Here is an 18,197-nt window from a genome sequence, read left to right as displayed (position 1 = left end):
AAAACGGCAACTTTTTGACAGAACCCTTTTTGTCGTAAAAAAAAATAAAAATCTCCGATGTGCGCCCATCTACTGTTTGGCAAGAGGAAAAAAAAAAAGGTTCCTGGTAGAGAGCCTTAGAGAAACCTCGAGACTCACTGCTCAGCTTTAAAATGCAAACATGTTCATAGAGAACTTACTCCCGATAGTAGGCTAACATTTTGCCGACGTGGCTCAGCTCCAGTTCGCTTATGTACTTTTCCCCTGAGTGCAGGGCTGGGTGAACTTGGTGATCTTATCCCAAATGAATGCATCTCTAAATAGTACTTGGCTCAGTGTCTGAATGTTCTATAAGAAATATGCACGGCAGAAAAAATGGAAATCCTTACTCATTCTTTGCTGACACAAGTCTAAAAAAGGTACAACCACACGGTCAGGTTTCTGCATGCAGTTTTGGAAGCCAAAACCAGGTGTGAATTCAAAAGGGTTAATTACTCTTACCGGTAATTGGATTTTCCAATAGCCTCCCCAACGGCACTCAACAGGAGGGTGTCCCCGCCCCCTGGACAGGAAATAACACGGAAGCTGAAGTTTAAAAGGCCTCCTCTCCTTACCTAAGTCAGTAAATAACAGAGTACACGGTAGAGATGCATAACAAAAAAAAAGTATATATTAAATTCATATACAAACCACAAAGATACTGAAATCTCAGAAAACATTTTACATAAGGGAGGGAAATCCCAGTGCCGTTGGGGAGGCTATTGAAAAATCCAATTACCGGTAACAGTAATTTTCCCGGCGCCTCCCCAACTGCACTCACAGGAGGATTTACAGAGGAATAAACTTGGGGGGGGGGGGGGGGGGGAACAACTGCAGAAAGGATTCTGCGTCCAAAAGAGAGGTCCTGGTTATAAACCACGTCCAATTTATAATGTTTGAAAAAAAGTCATCGGATTTGCCCACGCTGCTGCTCTACAGGATTTGTTCGATAGAGACTGAGGGAGATTCAGCCCAAGAAGCTGACACGGCTCTTGTTGAGTGGGCTTGAAGGCCTGCTGGAGGATCTTGATTCCACTGAGTATAACATAAGGTGATAGTGTCCATGATCCATCTGGCAATTGAAGCTTTACTGGCTGCTTTACCTTTATTAGGACCTTGGAACTGGACAAGGAGATGGTCTGAATTCCTGAATTTATCAGAATATTTTAAATAGGCCAGGACGCACCGCCTTACATCTAAGTTATGAAACTTTTGCTCTTGATCTGATGAAAGCTTGGCACAAAAAAAGATGGGAAGGTAATTTCTAGGTTACAGTGGAAACTACAGTCGTGGCCAAAAAAGTTTTGAGAATGACAAATATTGGAAAACTTGCTGCTTAAAGTTTTTATAATAGCAATTTGCATATACTCCAGAATGTTATGAAGAGTGATCAGATGAATTACATAGTCCTTCTTTGCCATGAAAATTAACTTAATCCCAAAAAAACCTTTCCACTGCATTTCATTGCTGTCATTAAAGGACCAAGTAATCGTCTTGTTAACTCAGGTGAGAATGTTGACGAGCACAAGGCTGGAGATCATTATGTCAGGCTGATTGGGTTAAAATGGCAGACTTGACATGTTAAAAGGAGGGTGATGCTTGAAATCATTGTTCTTCCATTGTTAACCATGGTGGCCTGCAAAGAAACGAGTGCAGCCATCATTGCATTGCATAAAAATGGCTTCACAGGCAAGGATATTGTGGCTACTAAGATTGCACCTCAAATCAACAATTTATAGGATCATCAAGAACTTCAAGGAAAGAGGGTCAATTCTTGTTAAGAAGGCTTCAGGGCGTCCAAGAAAGTGCCAGGATCATCTCCTAAAGAGGATTCAGCTGCGGGATCGGAGTGCCACCAGTGCAGAGCTTGCTCAGGAATGGCAGCAGGCAGCTGTGAGCGCATCTGCATGCACAGTGAGGCGGAGACTTTTGGAAGATGGCCTGGTGTCAAGAAGGCCAGCAAAGAAGCCACTTCTCTTAAAAAAAAACATCAGGGACAGATTGATCTTCTGCAGAAAGTATGGTGAATGGACTGCTGAGGACTGGGGCAAAGTCATATTCTCCGATGAAGCCTCTTTCCAATTGTTTGGGGCATCTGGAAAAAGCCTTGTCCGGAGAAGAAAAGGTGAGCGCTACCATCAGTCCTGTGTCATGCCAACAGTAAAGCATCCTGAGACCATTCATGTGTGGGGTTGCTTCTCATCCAAGGGAGTGGGCTCACTCACAATTTTGCCCAAAAACACAGCCATGAATAAAGAATGGTACCAAAACACCCTCCAACAGCAACTTCTTCCAACAATCCAACAACAGTTTGGTGAAGAACAATGCATTTTCCAGCACGATGGAGCACCGTGCCATAAGGCAAAAGTGATAACCAAGTGGCTCGGGGACCTAAATGTTGACATTTTGGGTCCATGGCCTGGAAACTCCCCAGATCTTAATCCCATTGAGAACTTGTGGTCAATCCTCAAGAGGCGGGTGGACAAACAAAAACCCACTAATTCTGACAAACTCCAAGAAGTGATTATGAAAGAATGGGTTGCTATCAGTCAGGAATTGGCCCAGAAGTTGATTGAGAGCATGCCCAGTCGAATTGCAGAGGTCCTGAAAAAGAAGAGCCAACACTGCAAATACTGACTCTTTGCATAAATGTCATATAATTGTCGATAAAAGCCTTTGAAACGTATGAAGTGCGTGTAATTATATTTCACTACATCACAGAAACAACTGAAACAAAGATCTAAAAGCAGTTTAGCAGCAAACTTTGTGAGAACTAATATTTTTGTGTCATTCTCAAAACTTTTGGCCACAACTGTAGATACCACCTTCGGAAGAAAGGACGGGCAGTGCTTCAGTATGATGCGATCGTCAAAAATCTGCAGATAAGGAGAACGTCAGGAGAAAGCCTGGATTTCCCCAATTCTTCTGGCTGTAGTGATGGCGAGAAGGAAGGTAGTCTTCAGAGTTAGAAGTTTCAGGGAGATTTCCTCAATGGGCTCGAAAGGAGGATTCATCAAGACCGAGAGGACTAAATTTAAGTCCCAGGGAGGGACAGAAGTACAAATGGTAGGGGAGTCTCTGATTGCCCCTTTAATAAAACGTCTGATTAAGGGGTGTTCTGATAATTTAGTATCCAGGAAGACCCCAGGAGCCGTAATCTGGACCTTAAGAGTGGAAGGCTTGAGTCCTTTCTCCAGGCCCGACTGTAGAAAATCTAGTATTTTAGGGATATTCTCTAAGGCTTCCTGGTGAATTTCATATCCCACAAATAGTAAAAAGGCCTTCCAAGCCCTGAGGTATATTCTGGAGGTTATTTTCTTCCTGCTTTTCAATAAGGTGGATATTACAGCGTCAAAGTCCTTTCTTCTTCAGACTTAGCCGCTCAATTTCCAGGCTGTCAATCTCAGATGAGCGACTTCTGGATGAGGGACCGGGCCTTGATGTAAGAGACCTGGACTCACGGGAAGAGTCCAGGATATCCCGGACGATAGACTTAGAAGCAGCGGAAACCATGCCCTTCTGGTCCAGTAAGGAGCAATCAGAATTATTTGTGCTTTCTCTTCTGCCACCTTCATCAAGGTCCTCGGAATCAGGCTGAAGGGAGGAAATGCGTACAGGAGTCCCCGAGGCCAAGGGCAAGACAGAGCGTCTAAGATATCCAGATGGTCCTGAGGAGATAGGGAACAGAACCGTGCCACTTTTCGGTTGACTTTGTTCGGTAACAGGTCTATGATAGGCATGCCCCATTTCTCAGTGATTTGAAGAAATACCTTGGTGTTTAAGGACCATTCGCCCTCCAGAGTTTGCCTGCTGAGGTAGTCTGCTATTAAATTGTTGCTCCCTTTTAGGTGAACCGCCGTAAGAGAAAGCAGGTGGCTCTCTGCCCACAGAAATATTTTTCTTGTTTCTGATGCCAGGGCTTTGTTTCGGGTACCGCCCCTGTTTGTTTAGATAGGCCACGGTGGTAGTATTGTCCGAGAGGACCTTTATGTGACCAAGAGGCCATTTTGCTTGGAGTGCTAGAAGGACCTTGCACCGCTGTGAGTTCTCTTAAATTTGAAGAGGGGTCTGACATTGAATGGTCCCAGAAGCCCTGAACCACCAAGTGTTGGGTATGACCTCCCCAGCCTCGACTGCTGGCGTCTGTAGTAACCACGAGCTGATCTCCCTGACGCCAAAAGACTCCCAGTTGTAGATTCTTCTTTACCTTCCACCAGGCCAGAAAGTACTTCACTTGAGGTGGAACAACAACTGTTTTGTCTAAGGTACCTTTGTCGCCGTCCCATGTATCCAGTAGAAAAGCCTGTAGAATTCTGGTGTGGCTTTGTGCCCACCTGACTGCGGGAATTGTTGCTGTTAGTGATCCCAATAAGGTCATGACATTCCTGATGGTCGTGGTTCTTAACTCGCAGAAACGACTTACTTTTTAATACAGGGTTGTCTGCTTTTCTTCGGGGAGAAAGGACATTAATGAGCGGGAGTCGAGGAGGACTCCTAAAAAAAAAAAACTTCCGCTGAGAAGGAGTGAAATCCGATTTTGTTGAAATTTATTACCCATCCCAGATCTGAGAAGGTAGTTTGGACTATACTTAGATGGGAGATGAGACGGTCTTCTGAGTCTGCTGCAGTCAAAAAAATCGTCCAGGTATGGGACAATAAGGATACCTCGTAGATGCAGATGAGCTGTTACCTCTGCGATAACTTTTGTAAAAATTCTTGGGGCCGATGCTAGGCCAAAGGGGAGAGCCTGAAACTAAAAGTGACTGAGGTGGCCTCTTAAAAAGACTGCAATTCTGAGGAATTTCTGATGATCTCTGGATAAGGGGCACATGATAGTAGGCATCTTGCAAGTCCATAGTTACCATGAAACAAAACTAAGGCAGAAGATTTTCTGTCGATCTGATGGTTTCCATCTTGAACCTCTTGTAGGTCAAGGATCGGTTTAGATTTTTCAGGTTTATAATTAGCCTGAAGGAACCTCCTGATTTCTGGACCAAAAATACTGGGGAATAAAATCCCTGTTGATGTTGGTGCTCTGGAACAGGAATCAAGACTTATTTTTGGATCAGGCTCATTATTTCGGATTCCAGACACAGTTCTTCTTTTCTGGGTAATGGAATGTTTATAATGAAATGATGTGGTGGGTAAGAATCAAATTCTAGCTTGAAACCTTCTTGAATGGAAGTATCCAAAAGGACAGGTTCTGATTTTTTCCCAGCTTTGAGCGAAATTTCTCAGTCTTGCCCCCACCTGACCTTTGGCGTCATTGGGAAGATTTGGATTATTTATCTGGATTGAAAAGGAACCCCTTGCCTCTACCTCTTGAAGCCTGACATCTTCCTGAGGATTCTCTCCTTTTCTGGTCCCCTCTGGATTTGTTTTGGAAACGAAAGCACCGTCTCTGGTGAAAATATTTTGGCTCCGAAGGGAAACCTTTTTTCTTATCGGATGCATTTTCTAATATGTCGTCCAAGACTGAGCCAAAAAGTCTATCCCCCTCACAAGGGATCGAGCAAAGGCGATTTTTTTTAACCTGCATCACCTGACCAGGATCGGAGCCTTACAGCTCTGCGGGTGGCATTCGATATAGCTGCGGATTTTGCAGAAAGCTTTACCAGGTCAGCTGAGACATCCGCTAGGAAATTTGAGGCTTGTTTAAGTACAGATAGTGACGCTAGGATCTCTTCTCTGGGAGTACCTGCCGCCAAATGATCTTCTAGTTGAGATAACCACACAGATAAGGATCTTGCGGTACAAGTAGCTGAAATACTAGACCTGAACATGGCTGTATTAGTCTCCCAGGCTCTTTTTAGCAGACTCGCATTTCTTATCCATCGGGTCCCGTAGTAGACCCATGTCTTCAAACGGGAGTGAGGACTTCTTTGAAATTCGAGCCACTGGTCCATCAATTTTGGGGGTTTTGTCCCAAAGGCTGGAATCAGAATCTGCAAACGTGTACTTTCTTTTAAAAGAACCAGAAATAAGCGTATGCTTTTCAGGGTCCTTCCACTCTCTGGATAGGAGTGATTTTATATTATTGTGGACTGGAAATACTGTCCTTTTTCTCTCCCCCAGACCCTGGAACATCTGGTCCTGTAAGGAAACTCTTTCTTTGGTATCTTCCAGGTTCATAGTGGCTCTTATAGTTTTCAAGAGACCCTGGGTGTCCTCTGGGAAAAATAACGGCCTTCCCAAATAGTCTTCTGAGGAGTCAGAATTGTCACTGGAGGTAATCTCTCCCTCGTCTAACTCTGGCCCATAACAGGAGGCAAGAGATCTATGGGAAGTAGAGGCCTGGGGAGATGAAGGCGGCAGCCTGGATTCCACTGCTGCATTCACTTCATCTTTAATAATATTGCGCATAGATTCCAGAATAGAGGGGGATTCTTCTGACACAATTTTCTCAGTACACTTTGTACATAATGATTTTTTGCCTTAGCGACAAAGGATTTCCGGCAAATTACAAATTATTTGCAGTTTGATTCAGTCCCTGGTGCCTTGGCAATGGACGTTTCTCTGCTCTAAGAGTAATCACAAGAAGGGGTTAAAGGGCAATATTTTTTAATATAAGAGATTCCTCCAGCACCAGGCACCCAGGGTGAAAGTGTATAACCCAGACACAGAGAGGAGGCCTACCGGGCTAAGGGCGACTGAGGCTGGATCCATTGGCTTGCAGGCACCGTCCAAATCGATAGGAACCGACGTCACCAGAGCCGGACACACCACAGGGAAAAAATGCCAGCTTCCTGGCTTTTATTTGAAATGCCGGCATTAGGCGTGACGCCGTGCAGACGTCTTCACGCATGCGCTGCTGCTTTAGCCAATAGGAAGTTTCTCCCCGCCCAGACACGGGGAGTCTCCGCCCACAGACGCCTCTAAATTGATCCTTGCTCCGCTTCAGGGAGCAAGCGATTAGAGTCCGGGGCTGCCTTACAAAGAAGGACTTAAGCCGGAGGATGGAGAAGGGAGGCAACGCGTCCCCGAGGCCCCTTATCCTGTGCACGGCCCTCCCAGAGACTGGGGAAGAGACCAGACCGTGCACCACAATAAGTTACTGGAACACATCAGTAGGAGCTTACACGTGACCCGGGGACAGGAAACTACACTGACTTAGGTAAGGAGAGGAGGCCTTTTAAACTTCAGCTTCCGTGTTGTTTCCTGTCCAGGGAGCGGGGACACCCTCCTGTTGAGTGGGGAGGTGCCGGGAAAACAGAGGATAAGTCGTATCTGTCCTTCATACTTTCTTTCCTTTTATGGTTCCTCCTGATTTTTGATTCCAGAAACCTGACCGTGTGGCCGTACCCTTAGAGAAGCTTACCCTATTCTCCAGTATTAGATTACAGACATGTAGGTGTAGGCAGAGCTGATGCTCCATGCACACGGCATATGCCATGTACTGCACACTAGTGCCTTGTTTCATTCATGACTGGCTTATTTCATTTTTCAGGAGGTTGATTAAGTTCAAGTAGAACACAGACACTTTAGAACAGTTCCCCTCCCCGATCTACACATACTTTCTGCCAGAAAGGATGAGGAAGAGACAAATTACATAAAAGAAGTTGAGATTTGACTAGAGGACCTCCACTTTATTATATTTTTATCAGGCTTGATAATATTGCTGCCTGAGGAGTTTCTCCTCTGTACAAGCTTCAGGAGGCCACAGAATATATCTGTACAGCGGGAGGCATGATTTAACATTACTGGAGACTACTACTTGAACAGAAGAGACTCTCTTTCTCTTGAGAAAGTATTATTAAACCCTTGAGGACAGTGTGGTTTTCTGGTTTTGCGCCCAGTATGCCATGAACCATAACTTTATTTTTACGTTCACATAGCCAAATAGCTTGTTTTTGCAACAAGTTGCACTTTCTAATGGCTTCATTTAACATTGCATACGTTGTAGTGGGAAGCTGGGGGGGAAAAAAAAAAAATTCCAAATGGGGTTGAAATGGGAAAAAAATAAAAAATTAATTTAAAAAATTCGGCCATGATTTTGTGGGTTTTGTTTTTACAATGTTCACAATGCGGTAAAACTGATTCTCCAGGTCCGTATGATTATTACAGCGATACCACATGTATACGTTTTTTTTCTTTATTAATACTTAAAAAATAACTTGATAATTGCATTCTGAATCCCTTTTTTTATATTTACATCTACAAAGATGAGTGAGGTCTCATTTTCTGCATGGTGATTTGGTGATTACCATAGGTCATCAAAATTGGCTCTGAGGGTGGTCTTAACTAACAGCATTGATCATTGCTTATTGGGCACAGCTCTGTACTATTAGTAGCGGCTGTGCACAGAATTAAATGGATTGTTAATGTAAAAAAAAATAAAAAAATTAAAATAAAAAATGTATATCAGACATCATATAGGACACGACAACCTCTTTCTAACTAAGCTAGAACCAGCCCTGGACCTTACATGGATCCACAGATCTCCTCAATCATTGCTGCACTTGTTCTTCTAGATTTATTTTAAGTCGGCAGTTCAGGGTGTGTGCTGTTACAGGGGGTGTCCTGTCTGCTGCAGCTGGGGGCAGTTGAAGTATGGAACCAAGTATGTGCATCCACCTCAGTGATCTGGACACAGAAATAAGAACTAGCGTGAGAGCTACGGTACATAGATAGATTTTACTAAATAACTCTGTGGTTATACTACATGTAATTACAAAAGTATCGAGATCCAGGTGCTGGTTTGAAAATTGTAGAATATTTTTTGTGGGACAACCCCTTTATAGTTTACTATCGCTTTGTTCTATGAATAGGACTGAGCTGTAAGACCAGGCACAGCTTCTGCTAAAATTACAAAGCTATGCTTGGTACTACTAATGTCTGGGGCACAAATACGAATGCAGTAATTTTTACAAACTGGTGTAAAGTAGAAATGGCTTAGTTGCCCATAGTAACCAATCAGATTCCACCATTCATTTTAGACAGCTCATTTGGAAAATAAAAGGAGGAATCTGATTGGTTGCTATGAGCAGCTAAGCCAGTTCTACTTTACACTGGTTTGATAAATCACCCCTAAAATGTTTTGGGTTGGGGAAGACATATATAGACCCAAGCACTGGGTACCACTGGGACTTGCACATTCAAGTAACATGTGGTATAGATGGGAGGATCCAAAATTTGTCCTTGGACCCATAAGACTTTAGTTACACACTTGTCTGCACCTTGCACATCTAGCAGCATCTAGAAGCAAACCTGCCAGAGTAGAGCTGGAGACACTAGTCGCAACGCCATTCAGCCCAGTTTTGTTTGAGTTTGCGCTGCTTATATGTCCCACTGCTGCTGAATTCCCTGACAAACTTCAAGGATGTGCTGCTGTGGCCCTGTCTATGTGATTACAGCGCCCATTCTGGGAAATGAGCTGTAATTACTCTGAGGGAGAGTGAGATTTGAATGTGAGTGGGGGGGGGGGGGGGAGAAGAGAACAGAGAACAAGTTCTGTAATTATAACGGGTGGGGCTTTGAGGTCTAAATCTGATCTGGTAATGGGGGGTGTACCGGAATGCGATTACTATATGGCTTAGGTAGTTTTATCATCGGAAGCCTTGTGTTATGGCATAAACTAGCAATCTAATATATAAAGCTGAGTGTATGTATGTATGTATGTATGTATGTATGTCCGCTAAAGGAATCCGCACCGTCGCATTTACAATCACAAAATTTGGCACACAGGTACATCAGGTGTCCGGGAAGGTTTTAGACCGGGTCTCAGCTCTCTAGCACGTACCGTTCCTGAGATATTTCCAAACAAAATGCAGATATGGCACATCGCATGACCTACATTAGCCAATAGAAGCCTGCATATTCTTCATATCCCAAATGCCATACCCACGGTCACATGACCTCTGACCACCCTAGGGGCAGGCTGCTGTAGAGGCCACTATTAAGGGGACAGGGTGTTGTGGAAATCACTGTAAGGCCTCTTGCACACGAACGTGTGCGCCCCGTTGTCGTATTGCGGACCGCATTTGCGGATCCGCAATACATAGGTGCTGTTCCGTGGGCATTCAACATCACGGATGTGGACCCATTCACTTCAATGAGTCCACAAATCCGGAGATGCGGAATGGAAGCACGGAACGGAACCCTAAGGAAGCACGTACATCTGTTCCGCAAAAGGATAGAACATGTCCTATCTTTTTGCAGAACGGCCGGATCGCGGACCCATTAAAGTGAATGGGTCAGCGATCCTCTGTGGCTGCCCCACGGACTGTGCTCGTGCATTGCGGCCCGCTAAAGCCCGCCCATCAGTGCCAGTGATGTCACCGGGCTTCCTGGCAGCCCCATGAGAGCCTGGTTCGTCACAGGAACTCCTGAAAATGCCTTTGCCCTGCTCTGAACCCGGACAACCCCTTTAAGGGGGCGAGTTATTGTGGAAATCACTTAACGAGACGGGGAACTGTGGAGGTCACTAATAAAGGGGCGGCCGCTGTGGAGGTCACTGTAAGGCTACTTTCACACTGGTATTTTGGTTCACGTTTGTGAGATCCGTTCAGGGATCTCACAAGCGGTCCAAAACAGATCAGTTTTGCACTTAAAGAGGACCTTATACCTGGATATGCTTAATCTAATTATTATCCTACCTTATAGTTGGGCCCCCACTGATGTTTTTTTTTTTTCTTCATCCACTGTGGTCCCCGTATCTTTTGGCGTCCCATATGCTAATGAGACGACTCAGTTATACTAGGCATGAACTTGTATTTCTCCTGGGCGCGGTTATCTTCTCCTTGGCTGCGACCGCATCCAATCAGAGCACCCCGCTCTTAGCCAGGGAGAAGGAGCTCAAGTTCTCGCGGGGAAAAGGAGCTGCGATTCTTGCGAGAACTTGAGCAAGACATCAGTGGGAGGCCGCACCATAAGGTAGAATAAATTAGATTAAGGATATCCAGGTGAAAGGTCCTCTTTAATGCATTCTGAATGAATAAGGATCTGCTCAGTTTGGCTCCGTTCCGTCTCTGCTTTGGAGGTGGACACCAAAACGCTGCTTGCAGCATTTGGTGTCCGTCTGACGAAACTGAACCAAACGGATCCGTCCTGACACACAATGTAAGTCAATGGGGACGGATTCATTTTCACTGACACAATCTGGCACAACAGAAAACGGATCTGTCTCCCATTGACTTTCAATGGTGTTCAAGACGGATCCGTTTTGGCTATGTTACAGATAATACAAACGGATCCATTCTGAACAGATGCATGCGGTTGTATTATCTGAACGGATGAGTTTGAGCAGATCTATGACGGATCCGCACCAAACGCGAGTGTGAAAGTAGCCTTAAAAGGGACGGGGTGCTGTAGAGGTCACTGTTATAGTGGATACTGTCGATATTTTTTAACGACACACAAAAACATTAAATGAAATATACCCGTGCGAAGCCGGGTCCTTCTGCTAGTATGCTATAATTATAAAAATAAATAAATGGGAAGGGGGGGATACCCCCTTAAAGGTCCGTTTTATCCATCCTTTTTTTCTCTTTTTTACTTCTTTAGAGAATGACCACTATTAGCTGACTAAAGAATGTCCCTTGGACCCTGACAGCAAAGATTTCATCCTTCTTCAGAGCTGGTACAAGATGAAACAAGCATTACAACAGGCAGGGTTCTCCAGAGAAAGATGTTCTTACAAGTCAAAATACTCTTCAGCTAAATAAAGGAGGCCAAACTGACTCAGAAAGCCTGAGCTGAGGAGCAACTGCTATTATATGGCATCTGCAAACCTTAGTGAAAGTGAATTTACAGCATAGAGAAATTGAACTTTAAATTTCTTAGGTCTCTTGTTTTTCGAATAGCAGAAAGGGTCTCATGAATCAGAAAAATAGTGTAGAGCATAGCCAATAATTCAGGCTCAGACACACAAAAAAAAAAACGCTGTGCTAATGCAGTACAGTGAAAAAAAGAGTATTCCTCTATATGTGAATTAGGGCTCAGAGTGGTGGGCCCTAGTCCCTCAGCGACTCCGTTTTCCTCTACTTGTAAATTAGGGCTTTAATGCACAAGGAACTGGCCCTAGTCACTCAGGGGACCTCAGCACCTCTATTTTCCACAACCCACTCCCCTAGATGGACAGGGCCTGGCATCACTGTCCTCTCAGCTGGTGCTCTTGCTGGGTTCTGGCGTTGTCCACCACAATTTTGGCACACGTGCAGTACACTTACTTCAGCTAATCAGATGCGTACCGCACAAGTGCTGAATCTGTGACACACACAGCTCTGAGGTGCCGCTACTCGACCAGGTGAAAGGACAACTGGCCTGACAGTCAAAGAAAACGTAGAAGCTGAGGTGCACTGAAGGACAAGGGCCCACTCCTCAGTGCACTGAAGCCCTAATATTGAAGCACACTCTTTCACTAGCATGGCTAAATAGGTTTTCACCATTCAGGTATCATTTAAGGCTAGTTTGAAAAATGAGGCCGGATGTTCCGGAAGAGAATGCGAGGAATCAGCCAGACAAAAACTGCTGCGTGCAGTGGTTTTTCTCCAGCAAATTCTCTGCATATTTGCTGGGTAGTGGGCTGATGTCTTCTGGACCCCATTATAGTCAATGGGGTCCAGCGGGCAGGCAGCAGAATCCGGCAATGCAATGAGCCTCTAGGAGCAATGGGGGCGTTGCCGTTACTCCCAGAGGCTCTGCTCTCTCTGCAACTGCCCTCTGCACGTTGATTGACAGGACCAGGTAGTAAAAATGTCATCATGCCAAGCCCTGACTTCTCCTAAAGTCAAAGTCCAGAGGGTGTGACAGTTGCAGAGAGAGCTGAGCCTCTAGGAGTAACAACAACGCCCCTGTTGTTCCTGGAGGCTCATTTGCATATATTAAAACTTCATTTTTCTCAGCAATGCAGGCACATATGAACATGGACCAAATGCCTTCAGCTGCGAAGTACACATGTAACAGGGCAACCAGTGTCATAGGTACAAATCTACAGAGAGATGCCCTTTAAGCTGGTTGGATCTCAAGAACCAGTTAACCAACAAACGTAGAAAACAATCTAAAAACATAGGTGCTTGCAGCGTTTTTTGTTTGTTTGTTTTTTTATTATTAATGACTATGGAAGTTTTAGGACTCTTTCACACGGGCGTCATGTTTTTTGCCCGGATAAGATGCGAGTGTGTTGCGGGAAAATGGCGATTTTTCTGCGCGAGTGCAAAACATTGTAATGGTTTTTGCACACGCGTGAGAAAAATCGGCATGTTAGGGTTAGGTGTTCTGTAGATTGTATTATTTTCCCTTATAACATGGTAATAAGGGAAAATAATAGCATTCTTAACACAGAATGCTTAGTAAAATAGGGCTGGAGGGGTAAAAAAAAAAAAAAAAAAAATTTTAAAAAAAGTTTAACTCACCTTAATCCACTTGATCGCGCAGCCGGCATCTCTTCTGTCTTCTTCTTTGCTGTGCACAGGAATAGGACCTTTGACGTCACTGTGTTCATCACATGGTCCAATCACATGGTTCATCACAATGGTGAGGGACCATGTGATGTGACGTCACCACAGGTCCTTAGCCGGCAGCTCAACATTACAGAAGAAGACAGATCCGCAACTACGCGATCAAGTGGACTCAGTGAGTTAATTTTTTTTTTTTTTTAACCCCTCCATCACTATTTTACTTTGCATTCTGTATTCAGAATGCTATTATTTTCCCTTATAACCATGTTATAAGGGAAAATAATACAGATCGGGTCCCCAGCCCGATCGTCACCTAGCAACCATGCGTGAAAATTGCACCACATCCGCACTTGCTTGCGATTTTCACGCGGCCCCATTCACTTCTATGGGGCCTGTGTTGCGTGAAAAACGCAGAATATAGAGCTTGCTGCGATTTTCATGCAACGCACAAATGATGCGTGAAAATCACAGCTCATGTGCACAGCCCCATAGAAATGAATGGGTCAACTCACGCATTGCACCCGCGCGGAATACTCACCCGTGTATAAGGGGCCTTATTGTGTAGCCAATCTTCACACCCTGCAGTGACATGTTTAGGTCAAGGAAACAACTTACTTAGCAAGGTTCTTGCATTATACAGTAAATATGCTCGTTATCAGTAAACTGCAACCCAAGCATCACAAAAAACTAATTATAGATTGGGCACTCAGTATATAAAATACCAACTTATCTCTGGGATATTCACATACACACCGGACTGCAGACGGACCTATACCTGTCAATGGTGCAATTCACACACACCTCAGTTAGTCCCGAAGCATCCACATGTAACAAATGTGGCTGCCAGGTCAATGTCCTACACGGATATATGGACTGCAACTGAACAGGAATACTTAGAAGTATGGTACTTCTGGTGAAGACATGCGGTCATATCATCCCAGACTGCAAAATCTGCATAATAACAGAAGGTAATTACTGCCAGCGAGGGGCATCAGGCGGTATGGAATTTAAATAGGTAAAACTTTTTTCTTTTTTTTTTATAATCCCCATCCTATTTCTCTTGATCCTTGACAACCCCTTTAGCTGAAAGTCCAGTAGTATTGTAGTATGGCTGTGACTACACGGGAACAAGAATGCTGGCGGCTGTTTTTGCCACTTGTGCTTCTAAAGGGGGTGGTGGTTTAGGGGGGTCACCAGGAAATCTTGTTTACCTTGGTTCCTTTGCACAGCTGTTAACACACTGACCCTACCAATCCTATCTAAATAAGCGGCCAGCACCTACATGACTTTTAGCCACTTTCACATGGTCAGTATTCGCAAGCTAAATGTGAGAAAAAATATATAATGGAAAGATCTGCACTTCTTCCGCATTTTGCATCCACTCCCAATTTTGGTCTCCAGTACAGGGCCCCCTCTAAGTGAAAGGAGAGCGGCCATTTTTAATGGAAGTTAGACGTGTGCACTCGTCTAAATGGAGGTTAAAAACCGGTGACTACGGGACATGTCCTATTTTTGATGGTCGCTATTAAAACAAAATGGCCCCTTAGACTTAATATTGTTCTGAAAATAGCCATGTGACCTCTGTTTTTCACCGTGGTGTGAATGAGCCCTTATGGAAACAAATCACTGTCGAAAGGTATGCCTCAGTCTCTGCCGTTTCTTTGAAATCCTCTCCTAATTCTCTGGCTGTAATTATCAGCAGAGAAAAGTGGTTCTTGGCTGGGATGTAGATGACGCAGACAGTTTATGTTTCACAGATGTTAATCCTGGAGAAAGGGTTATGAACACTACAAACAAGACATCTAGCGTGATTTATAGACTGAACTCTCCTCACTGGTTCAGAAGGTAACAGATTCGCCGTTATAATGTATCTGTATTACTATGTAGAGACATGACGGACAACTATTAAAGGGAATGCGTCACCTATATTTATTTACAAATTAAAACCATAGTGAAACATGTTCTGTACCCGTTCTCATTATAGGATAGAAAGCTGTGTTTCTTTTCCTCACTTTTATGCCTCTTTAGATCTAGAGCTGGTTGCCACGTTCACTCACATCCGGTAGTATCCCCGACAGATGCTTCTACTCACTTGCTGGCAGCACAGATCCAGCCATGGCAGTTGCTCTCTGCAGTGATGTTTTAGGTCAGTGCTGTCATTTACATGGTTCCAGGGCCTCACTAACAGGAAAAAAAATCTCATAAATTAACATTCTGGATTATTATCATTTTCTATCTTCTTAGCTTCTTAAAAAAAAAAAAATTTTTTAAAGCACTTTACAAATCAGGGAAGTAGCAACCATACAGACTAAGGCCTCATGCACATGACCGTTCCGTTATTTGCGGTCCGCAAACCACGGAAGCCATCCGTGTGCCTTACGCAATTTGCGGAACGGAACAGGCGACTCGTTGTAGAAATGCCTATTCTTGTCCGCAAAACTGACAAGAATAGGACATGTTATTTTTTTTGCGGGGCCACGGAACGGAGCAATGGATGCGGACAGCACACGGAGTGCTGTCCGCATCTTTTGCAGCCCCATTGAAGTGAATGGTTCCGAGCCGCAAAAACTGCAGCTCTGATGCGGACCAGAACAACGGTAGTGTGCATGAGGCCTAAGGTACGGTCTCACATTTTCTCCGCAGGAGAATTTTTGGTACAAAAAAAGTGGATAAGAGTTTAGAAATCTCATCCACATGCCCAAGAGGAAACCTGCAGTGTAAGGTTACATTTACACAGCAGAGGAAAAAAGTCCATTAAAAATAGCAAAACAGTCTGTTTTTAAGGCCTCATGTTCACAACTGTAGTTTCGATCCTCATCCAATCCAAATTTTTGCAGATCGGATGCGTACCCAACTACCCATTCACTTCAATCCATATGTCCCTTCTGCGGCTCTGCAAAAAGAAGTAGAACATGTCCTATTCTTGTCCGTTTTGCAGTCCGCAATACGGCATGGGCCACACACACATTCGTGTGAATGAGCCCTAAATAGAAGATGTTCTATTTTTTTACATCAGTTATTCACTGGCCGTCAAAAAAATTATATAGTGTGAATAACCCCATAGACTACCTGACGCTATATCAACACAACAGTGAAAAAAAAATGGCCATTAAAAACGGATAAGGCTACTTTCACACTCGCGTTTGGTGCGGATCCGTCATGGATCTGCATAAATGCATCCATTCAGATAATACAACCGCATGCATCTGTTCAGAACGGATCCGTTCGTATTATCTTTAACCACCTCAGCCCCTCATCTATCAGTGCATCCGTAAAAATCATGCGGACATCTGAATGGAGCTTTACAGGGGGGTAATCAATGACAGGGGGGTGATCAGGGAGTCTATATGGGGTGATCACCACAGTCATTGATCACGCCCGTGTAAGGCTTCATTCAGACGTCCGGATGCGTTTTGCGGATCCGATCCATCTATCAGTGGATCCGTAAAAATCATGCGGACGTCTGAATGGAGCTTTACAGGGGGTTGATCAATGACAGGGGGGTGATCAGGGAGTCTATATGGGGTGATCAGGGGCTAATAAGGGGTTAATAAGTGACGGGGGGGGGGGTGTAGTGTAGTGTAGTGTAGTGTAGTGGTGCTTGGTGCTACTTTACTGAGCTACCTGTGTCCTCTGGTGGTCGATCCAAACAAAGGGGACCACCAGAGGACCAGGTAGCAGGTATATTAGACGCTGTTATCAAAACAGCGTCTAATATATCTTTTAGGGGTTAAAAAAAACACATCTCCAGCCTGCCAGCGAACGATCGCCGCTGGCAGGCTGGAGATCAACTCTCTTACCTTCCGTTCCTGTGAGCGCGCGCGCCTGTGTGCGCGCGTTCACAGGAAATCTCGCGTCTCGCGAGAGGACGCGCCGGCAATCCTGCGTACGGCGGTCCTGAGGAGGTTAACATAGCCAAAACTGATCCGTCTTGAACACCATTGAAAGTCAATGGGGACGGATCAGTTTTCTATTGTGCCATATTGTGTCAGTGAAAACGGATCCGTCCCCATTGACTTACATTGTGTGTCCAAACTAATATGTGTATGGTGTTGTTCCCCTATAGAGAAGGGGGCGGGGAAAACCCCATAGCTTCAACAGGCCGCATTTAAAAAACAAACGCAAGGGAGACAACCTACACTGCTAGGCAAAAAACGCTTGTGTGGCCCGCATTTCATATTTCCCATACACTTCAGAGGTAGTGTTTTTACATATAAAAAATAATAATAATAAAGTCACAGATTTTTGTAGAAGTTTGTGATTAATTTTTTCAGCCAAAGCCTGAAGTGGATCAGCAGGAAGAAGTACAAGTCATTCCTTTATATTTCTTACTCCCTTCCGACCAACTTCTGGCCTTAGCACAAAAAACTGCCACAAACAGTTGTGTATGATGCCATCCTAAGGCCTTATGCACACGACCATTGCTTTGGTCCGCATCCGCGCCACAGTTTTTGCGGCTCGGGTGCGGTCCCATTCACTTCCATGGGGCCGCAAAAAGATGCGGACAGCACTCCGTTTGCTGTCCGCATCCGTTGCTCCATTCCGTAGCCCCGCAAAAAATAAAAAATGTCCTATTCTTGTCCGTTTTGCGGAGAAGAATAGGCATTTCTACAATGGGCCGCCCATTCCGGAAATTGCGGAAGGCACACGAACAGCTTCCGTTTTTTGCGGATCTGCGGTTTGCGGACCGCAAAAAATGGAACGGTCGTGTGCATGAGGCCTAAGAGATGTGGAAACGTATGCAGGCTATACACATTAGAATTGGCCAAACCACCTGAAAGA

At 44.6% G+C, this 18,197-nt stretch overlaps 1 protein-coding gene across 5 annotated transcripts in view; it reads right to left on the bottom strand.

The window, feature by feature from the left end:
• P4HA2 (prolyl 4-hydroxylase subunit alpha 2) overlaps positions 1–18,197 on the bottom strand; it is a 179,044-nt gene that overhangs the window by 156,603 nt on the left and 4,244 nt on the right. The window contains exon 2 of one of the 5 annotated variants that reach the window (XM_040405229.1): positions 15,508–15,596. The exons of 3 other annotated variants lie outside the window; for them this stretch is intronic. The gene's annotated coding sequence lies outside the window, so the exon portion shown is untranslated. Of the gene's footprint in view, positions 1–14,216; positions 14,367–15,507; positions 15,597–18,197 lie in introns of all 5 variants that reach the window. One more of the 5 variants, XM_040405223.1, reaches the window with a different exon arrangement.

The sequence above is a fragment of the Bufo bufo genome, chromosome 1 (genome assembly GCF_905171765.1).
Source record: "Bufo bufo chromosome 1, aBufBuf1.1, whole genome shotgun sequence".
Taxonomy (NCBI): Eukaryota; Metazoa; Chordata; class Amphibia; order Anura; family Bufonidae; genus Bufo; species Bufo bufo.
The sequence above is the reverse complement of the archived record's forward strand: the minus strand, read 5'-3'. Positions and strand labels throughout refer to the sequence as shown.